This window comes from Microtus pennsylvanicus, chromosome 21 (assembly GCF_037038515.1).
Source record: "Microtus pennsylvanicus isolate mMicPen1 chromosome 21, mMicPen1.hap1, whole genome shotgun sequence".
Taxonomy (NCBI): domain Eukaryota; kingdom Metazoa; phylum Chordata; class Mammalia; order Rodentia; family Cricetidae; genus Microtus; species Microtus pennsylvanicus.
In genome coordinates this window covers 9267766-9276343 of record NC_134599.1, presented here as the reverse complement: position 1 = coordinate 9276343, position 8578 = coordinate 9267766, and the positions used below count along the sequence as shown (strand labels likewise).

The 8578-nt window shown below is 47.3% G+C and overlaps 1 long non-coding RNA gene across 1 annotated transcript; it reads right to left on the bottom strand.

The window, feature by feature from the left end:
• Positions 1 to 3371: 3371 nt before the first annotated feature.
• Positions 3372 to 8298, bottom strand: LOC142839259 (uncharacterized). The gene is made up of 5 exons (XR_012908715.1): positions 8050 to 8298; positions 7763 to 7894; positions 6076 to 6192; positions 5771 to 5968; positions 3372 to 3523 (listed from the first exon to the last, which is right to left on the bottom strand). It is a non-coding gene; the product is annotated as an uncharacterized LOC142839259 (long non-coding RNA).
• Positions 8299 to 8578: the final 280 nt, after the last annotated feature.

Sequence of the window (8578 nt, the reverse complement as noted above, 5' to 3'; positions counted from 1 at the left end):
GACTCTATATGTATATACGTATGTACTCATTCTAGTTTCGATCTGTCCATTGTTTGTAAGCAAGGAATGGCTGCTTATAGTTTCCAGCTGCCGCTTTAACCCCTTTCCTTGTGCACACTTGAATTGCCCTACTAGTCTATCTCTGTAGCATGATTGTAACACAACTCTTAAAGCATAATAAGGCCAAAATGAATCGCTGTTTTGTAGGCCAGAAGGGTCAAATATCAATGATTTGATATGGCTTTACGTAGTTTAATACCCATTTATTCAGCAAAGCCTCAAGCGCCTGAAGTGAGTATTAAGCCAATTTCCACGGGAGATTAAAAAATGAGAAGGACGTGACGTAGGTTCTCTTTGGCATGTGGACTGTCTACCACAGTATGGGCACAGATAGAAAGAGATGAACCCTTCAGGAAGGGGAAGCAGCTGTCTGGGTGGAGGGTGGGACCCTGCTTTAAAATGGGAAATGCACATTACTGTAGTTCCCTACTGAAGTCCAGAAGCCCACTACAAAACCCTCCCACTAAGAACTTTTGTTTTTTTACCGCCTGTTAAGGCAAGGTCAGTCTGTAGACTGGCCTTCACCCCTCCAATGTCATCCTTCCTAGTTCCTTGCGCCTAGAGTGCTTTCCCATCTATTTCTTCGATTCCTTTCTCCAGGAAAGTTCCCCTTCAGAAAGAGTTGAACGTGATGGTTAAGCGTGGCCACTGAAGCTGGGTGGTAGTGGTGCACACACCTTTAATCCCAGCACTCAGGAGGCAGAGGCAGGTGGATCTCTATGAGTTAAAGGCCAGCCTGGTCTACAGAGTGAGTTCCAGGACAGGCTCCAAAACTACCCTGTCTTGAAACACCAAAAAACAAAAACAAAAAACAAACAAACAAAGAGAGGTCACCGAGTCCCGTTTTCTTGGTTCAAATCCAGTGTGTAGTTCCTGGCAAGTTGATAAATTACTAAGAGTGCCTCAACTTACCTGCCAGTGAAAGAGAAATGATATTTATGCACTGCCATAGAACTGTTGCTTTAGTCTGGATGTGAGTGACCCTCAAAAGTCTCTGTGTTGTTGGATTGTGCTCTAGAGTGGTAGTTCTGGGAGGTGGTGGGACCTTCAGGAGGTGGGGCCTAGGGAGAGGACAGTAGGCTATTATAAGCACCCACTCAAAAAGGATTTGGGGACCCTGGTTCCTTTCTATTTGTGCTTTTGCTTCATAACCATGATTTGAGTAATTTGTTCCACCACTCTCTGTCACTGCCATCTGGCACTCCTAGCAGAGAGCCAAAACCATGAGTCGACCCAGCCGTGGGCTACAACCAGGTACCAAAATCTTTATTCTTTATGAGTCAAACATCTTAGTTTATGACTAACACAAGTGTGTATGTTTATTTGTTACTCAATAAATGTTATATTTTACCACAACTTCTGTATGTTCAATCTTATTCATCTCCAAAGGCTTCAAGCAAAGCTCCTGTGCTTCCTCCCGAGTGACCCAGACCCAGTACTCCTTCCTGTCTGTGGTGTCCTTTAGTTACTTTCCTAGTGCTGGGATATGACACTCGGACCAAGGCAATGCAAAAAGAAAGGACTTATTTAGGGCTTATGGTGTAGGGGGGTCAGAGTCCACGGTCATCATGGTGAGGACGATGGTAACAGACAAGCAGACATGTGCTGGAGAGGTAGAGAGCTCACATCTTGAGACACAACTGTGAGGCAGGGAAAGCTAAGTGGGAATGAGGGAAGTCTTCCTTCTTCAACCCCAGCCCAGGGACTGGACCTCCTTCACTTAGGGTGAGACCTCCCAAGCTTTAGTTAACCAAATCTAGGCTTGTCCTGAGGTTCCTTTCCATGGCGATTCTAAATCTTTTATGTTGAAAATCAAGATTAATCCTCACAGCATTTCATTATAAAGGCATGATTGGGTGAAACCCTAAGGACATGACTGAACTCAGTCTCCAGCTCCTCTTCCTTCTCTGGAGGTGGATTATATCACTATGCCCAAAGCCTCAACCTCCTTCCCCAGGTCAGATGGTTGGTCCTTCCATGGTGACCAGGCTCCTCCATTCTCAGCCACCTCATTAGCTACTCGGGTATAGTCAAGCAACCCACCATGGACAGCAACCAACTTCTTTATTATGGAACAGATGTTAAATCTGCTCCATCGCCGATTCTTCTTCAGAAATCAGTACAATGCTTTGCTTAAAACATACACTTAACCATCTTACTTTGCTTCTCTGTTGCCATACTAACACACTGACCAAAAACAACTTGGGAAGGAAAGGTTTTATTTCAAACTTAGATTGTCCACCATCCAGGAAAGCAAAGGCAGGAACTCAGACAGGAACCTGGAGGCAGGAACTAAAGCAGAGGCCATGGAGTCACTGTTCACTGGCTGGCTCCCCATGGCTTGCTCAGCTTCCTTTCTAGTGGCACCCAGGACCATTTGCCCAGGGATGATACCACCCACAGCGGGTTGGTTTCTCCCACATCAATCATTAACTAAGAAAATTCCCACAGACGTGTCTACAGGCCAATCAGATGAAAGCAATTCCTTGGCTGATATTCCTTTTTCCTAACTGCCTCTAGTGTGTATTGACAAAAACTAATCCGTTCACTCGTGTTTATAGAAATGATGATGAAATTTAGGCTTTAGGAAGCTAACACCACACAACATACATTGGACCAACTAGTGAAGACAATCGCAGTAGGACTAATGACACTTCATTAACTCTCAATGTTCCATTGATGATGATCAGATTGAAGAAACAGAGACCTTAGAAGTCCATGCCCCCTCCTCCCAGCCATTCTGTCCCTTATCGGCTTCCCTTGTGTTGAACTTAAGGAAAGCACCCTCTGAGAAGTTAGAGGGAACTTCAGGTATGAACGACTTAGGCATTCTCATGTATTTATTACAATAGCTTTCGATAGTGTCTTAGAGGTGCCCCTAGTGTTGTTGATAATGCTTGCCTAGGAGCATCCTCACGGTGTGATGTGGGGATTGGGGAGGTGCACATGAAACAGAAGTGGTCTGAGTGAATGACTGCTGGAACTGGTGGTCAGAGATGGGTTTCTTTATACACCTCTGCTGGATGGTTTTTATGTCAGCTTGACGCAAGCTAGAGTCATCTGAGAGAAGCGGACCTCAAATCAGGCTGGCCTACGGGCAACCTTCAGGCATTTTCTTAATTAGTGACTAACGTGGAGGGGCCAGAGCTGGGCTGGTGGTCCCAGGTTCTATAACAGGCTGGACAAGCCGTGGGAAGCAAGCAGGTTAGCAGCACCCCTCCACAGCATCTGCATCAACTCCTGTGTGTGGGTTTCTACCCAGCTTGAGTTCCTGCCCTGACTTCCCTCAGTGATGGACTGTGATGTGGAGGTGTAAGCTGAAATAACCCCTTTCCTCCCCAAATTGGGTATTGTCATTGTAAGCCCCTCCAGACTCCACCCCTGGGGACCGCCACCCTCCCGGCTCTGCTCACCAAACTCCAACAGACTCAGCCCCTCCAGACACAGGTGGCAGAGCTCCACTCTGCAAAGTAAAAAGTCCAAGCTCAGGACTTGAAAACCCACCAGTCCCCACCCTGGGAATCTCCACCCTACAGAGCTCTGCTCCCAAGGCACCCTGTATAAACCCTGTCTTCTGCTCAGTTCTTGGCTGCTTCTTGATAAAACGGAGGCAGCCACCCTCCTGGGTTTTTCCCTCCCAATAAAGCTTCTGTCACATTCCATCTCCACAGATAAATGCTAATAGCTAGGTGCCAGTTACTGCTGATATCCCTAAGACCACCCTCCTCCCTTTCCCCCCTCACTCCTCTCCCTTCCTCCCGGAAATGCCCTTGTGAAGCCCAGTACAGAGAACGCTTGGGCACATAAGTGCGCCGTCCAGCTTTGGAGTTAGAGCAGAACCAGTTGCATCAGCCTTCTCCCCCCTCCCTCATCGTCTTCTCCCTCCATCCTTCCACCACTAACCACTTTCCTAGATGCTCTCGTTACTCCGTCCCTGCTTCGCTTGCACTTTACAAATGCCTCAAATGCATGTTTAGCTTGGTTCGTGGTTGAGCTCTATCTAGAGAGCAGAGTCTGCGGCTCCACTCCCTGCCCTCCCCCATCATGTTTCTCAGGTCCAATCATGATGGTGTGAGGAGCTGTCAATCATGTTTGCTGTTACTTAACGACCTGCTGTGTGAAGAAACAGCAACCGCCATTGTCACACACCATCCATGTCTATTTTGTTGTCAGACTCATACATTTTGGTCAACCTGATGAGAATAGAATATTTGATTCAAGTCCTTTTTTTTTTTCTGAGACAGGATCTCACTATGCCAACTAAGGTAGACGGTAACCTGTGACCTCCTGTCTCAGCCTCCTGAGTGTTGTGATTACATGTGTGAGCTATCATCGTGACTTCACTGAGGTTCTAACTTACATTTCGTTGTGACTAACAAGGGCTAATTAATGTCTTTATGCTTGTTTGCCTTTTTTAAAAATCTTTTTTCTTTCAGTGTTTACTTATGTCTTTTGCCATTTTTTTGTCTTTATAGGACTATTTTTTTCATAATATAAGATTTTTTTTGAGCAATGCTTTGTTTTCCACTATTTATTTATTGATCTTTAAAGTTTTAGAAATATTTAGAAAATATTTTAATGTTCAAGTCATGCATGTTCCTGGTAGAAAAAAAGGAAAAGAAAAACATTTGCAAAACAAGGAAAATTTAAACCAGTTTTAGTTCCATCTTTCAGATGGGGCTGGGAAAGTCTGTGTTTCCTTTCCAGGCGAAACTAGACAGTCACTGTGGGATGAGGCTTTGCTCTGTGAGAATTACTATGTTGTGCTTACCACGCACGAAGCATTATGCTAAACATTTTATATATTTTATTTCATATGTTCTCCCAACTCTCTGGAAGGGGTTATCACCATTATCTTGAATTCGTCAGGCAATCCTAAAATTCTTTCTTTCTTTCTTTCTTTCTTTCTTTCTTTCTTTCTTTCTTTATTTCTTTCTTTCTTTGTCTTTTTTAGACGGGATCTCATTATATAGCCTTGGCTGGCCTCAAACTCACGGAGATCCACCTGCCTCTCCCTCCTGAGTGCTCAATTAAAAGCATGTACCACCAGCACATGGCTTTTTTTTTTTTTGAGTGAGGGGTTTAAGGGGAGCGCTACCACACCCAACAGTGGATATCCTTATCCCAGGAATATGTGATTATGTCATGTTACCTGACATAGGAACTATAAGGCTGCAAATATAAATAAGTTTGATATTTAGTTGACCTTGACATAAGGAGATTATCCTCAATGTCCTATCTGGGCCCAACACATTCAGGCGGGAAGAGGGAAGCAGGCAGGAGGATTGGTGTCTGAGGACCGAGACAGAAGACTCAATCCTGTTGCTGACCAAAAACCGAAGAAGAAACGTGATTAGACCCTAACTGACCAGGATTTCCTGCAAGAGTTCTCAGAAAGGAGACTAACCCTGCAGAGCTCTCCGTGTTGGCGTCGTAAAGGCTGCAGAACCCCAATGATGGCTAATGTGGAGATATCTAGAGAATCTTAAGTTGGGGAGATGACGATTGAACTGATCCCAGGGGACTCACAAGTCTCTTCCTGTGAGGAGGCAGGAGCATCGGGGGTAGGAGGAGAAATAACAAACACTGAGGTCTGCACTTTCCAGCCTTGTAGGGATCCAAGGGGCTTCCAGGGAAGGCAGAGAAGCAGGTTGTCCTTGAAGTCTCTGGAGGGAGGGAAGCCCCACCCTTTTTACCCAGTGACACTCACTTTGGACTTCTGAACACCAGGGCTTGTAAGATACACATCAGCACCACTTTGAGCCCGAGAGTTCGTGCACTGCTTTCCACAGGCAACAGGAGACCGACAAACACTGAGAGGTGACACAAAGCCAGCTAGTGATGAAAATGGGATTTCAACCCAAGCCAGTGAGCTGCAGAATCCATATCCTCGGCCGCTGGGACACTCCTGGACAGACACAAATTCCAGCAGCACTGCACATCAATAACTGCAAATATCTCCTTAGCCGGCCCCACTACAAAGTAGCCGCACCCCACTGAATGCCATGCAATTACCGTATATTATGTGATAGGTCCCACGTTGTTTCCAGGGTTTCAGTGGCACAAAATTGCAAACGATGAATTTCATTTTAAGTGATAGTATTTCTTTAGGGAAACTTAGAATGAGAAGAGCTGGGTCAAAATAAAGCGTATTTTAGAAAATGGCCAAACTACCCTCTCAAAGGATGGCAATGGAATGGAATTTAAATCACAGCCAGCTAGAGTTGGAACAAGGCACCTTCTGCCTCAAAAATGTCCTTGGTATTAATCCATTTTCTTATCTAAGAGCCACACTTAACATAATTATACTTTTGTCTTTGGCTATCCCATCCTTTCTTCTGTAGAGCCGTAAGTAGCAATAAGGATATTCAGAAGTCAGAGAATCTAACCCTTTAAGTTACCGGTAAAAACAGGGGGTTCATCTAGTGGGAGAGCCTAGAGGACCCACATACCTCACTCAGGTCTAGCCTCCTGTCCTCATCAGCTGCTGAGGTCACGAAGATAGACCCCAGGCACCAACACTTACTGATCTGTTTTCCCCTTTGAAGCCAGTGAGAAATCTGTTGTCTTATTAGGCAGAGGCTCGTTATGGGACAGAAGGCTAATACGCTTCCAGATAGCCAGTTACTAAAAGACCAACTCAAGGCTTGTCCTGGAGCAAGTCTGTTTTCTTTTGTTCCTTGTAAGATTTGGTAAACTGATGGCTGGGAATAACTCCACATCGCCTAATGTTTCTTATGTAAGAGTTCTCACATAAATGGATAATAGAACATTCGCAGCCATCACCTTTACCGCCCCCCCCTTTTCTTTGCTACCCAGGAGCTTGGCCTCTGATGGACACAAGCGTAGGCCGACCCCCTCCCCTGTCCGTGAAGCAAACAATGGAAGAGGGACGCACACTGCCTTTGTCTGACCTCAGTCGCTGAAGGTGGACCCCGCACATTACATCAGCAGGCCGGCTCCATTACACTGCCCCGCGCTGTGCTTGAGCTACTGAAATATTGATTTTTTTTACAGAGCGGCGCGCACACACTGAAAAATCAATATTCCAGTGCACACAACAGAACCTGCGGCAGAGCCTGGACCAACTCCGAGGCCCAGCGAGCACTGCTAGCAGGTCTTAGCCGAGCAGGGGGTGGGGGGTTGGAGGCATTGCCTGGGGAGAGCCCCCTAACCTCCGCAAATGCAAACCCGGAAGGGTCAGATAAATACGCAAGTGTGGAAGTGGAAAGATCCCCGAGGATAAACAGTTGGATGGAGCAAGGATTTATCTTTCCAAAGGGGGAAAGGGGGAGAAGGGACGAGTAAATTAAGAAGACAGGAAGGGAAGAATTTTCCAGGTAAGAATCTTCCCATGAAAATGTATCTTTCATTTTCTATATCATTCAGCCAGACTTAAGATGGGAAAAAAAAAAGATGATATAGGCGCTAATCACAAAGAGAAACCAGGCCTGTTCTGAGGAATACCTAATTTTACAAGCTGCAGCTCCGTTTTCTTTGGTGGCCAGGGGCCGTGGGTTTCACAATAACCTGGGCTCTACCTCTGCCTTGATATGGCTGTCTTCTTGGGGAGCGGTGGGGGGGGGGGGCGGGGGGGACGGAAGAAATCTAGTCATGTGGTCTCTGTTTCAATCCCCTTTCTTCAACAAAAACCTTCCTCCATGCGTGCTTGGGGAACCACGTACAGATTGCTTCCTTTTACCCTCCAGGACTTGAGCAATCCGGAGCTCCTTGATTTAGGTCCTCCTTCCGGATGCAGGAGGAGACCTTGACTCCAGGTGGCTGAAGTCCAGCAGGGGTCAGAGTGCAGACAGACCGACCTTTGGGTTAGTCCCTGTAGGCGTTAAAAAACAAACTGGTATTTTTGACACTTTTAGGTAGTTCTTGGCTTCCTTTTACTTAGAGATGCGGAGTGGGCAGCTAATTAAAAGGGATGGCTTCTTAACTTTGATGAATACTTGATAAAGCTTTGTCCTAGAATTCTCTTACCGAGAATCTCGCTGTCAGTTCTTAACACTCAGCCCCGGAGGAGTCAACGTGTCCTATTCGAGGTTTCCATTTCCCACTCTGCCTAGGAGGCGGCCTCGTCTTCCCCTACCCAGCAGAGACCCAGGCCCAATCTGGGCTCTGGCCCGGCCTGGAAGGGGCTGCGGGCAAAGCTGCGTTCAGCGTCTTCTTGTACTCAGGCGGGAAGGAGACCCCGTCTAAGCCAGATCACCCCTAGGCGCTGAACCCAGAGGCCGGGCGGGGCCGGATTTGGAGCCAGGTGGCCACCTGGAGAGCCGCGCCCCGCCCGGCTCCGGACCCGCCCCCGCCCCGCCCCTCTGGCTGCAGGCCCCGCCCCCTCCCTCCTGAAGCCTTGGTCGCAGCTCTATTTGCATAAGGAGGCGGCTCCCGGCCCCGCCCAGCGCGCACGTGACCCCGGGGAGGCGGAGGGAACCTGCTGACTTGACACGAGCCGTTTTGCGGCTCCCCTTGGCGCGGAATAGCAAGAGCAGCCGTGACCTCCGACCCCGCC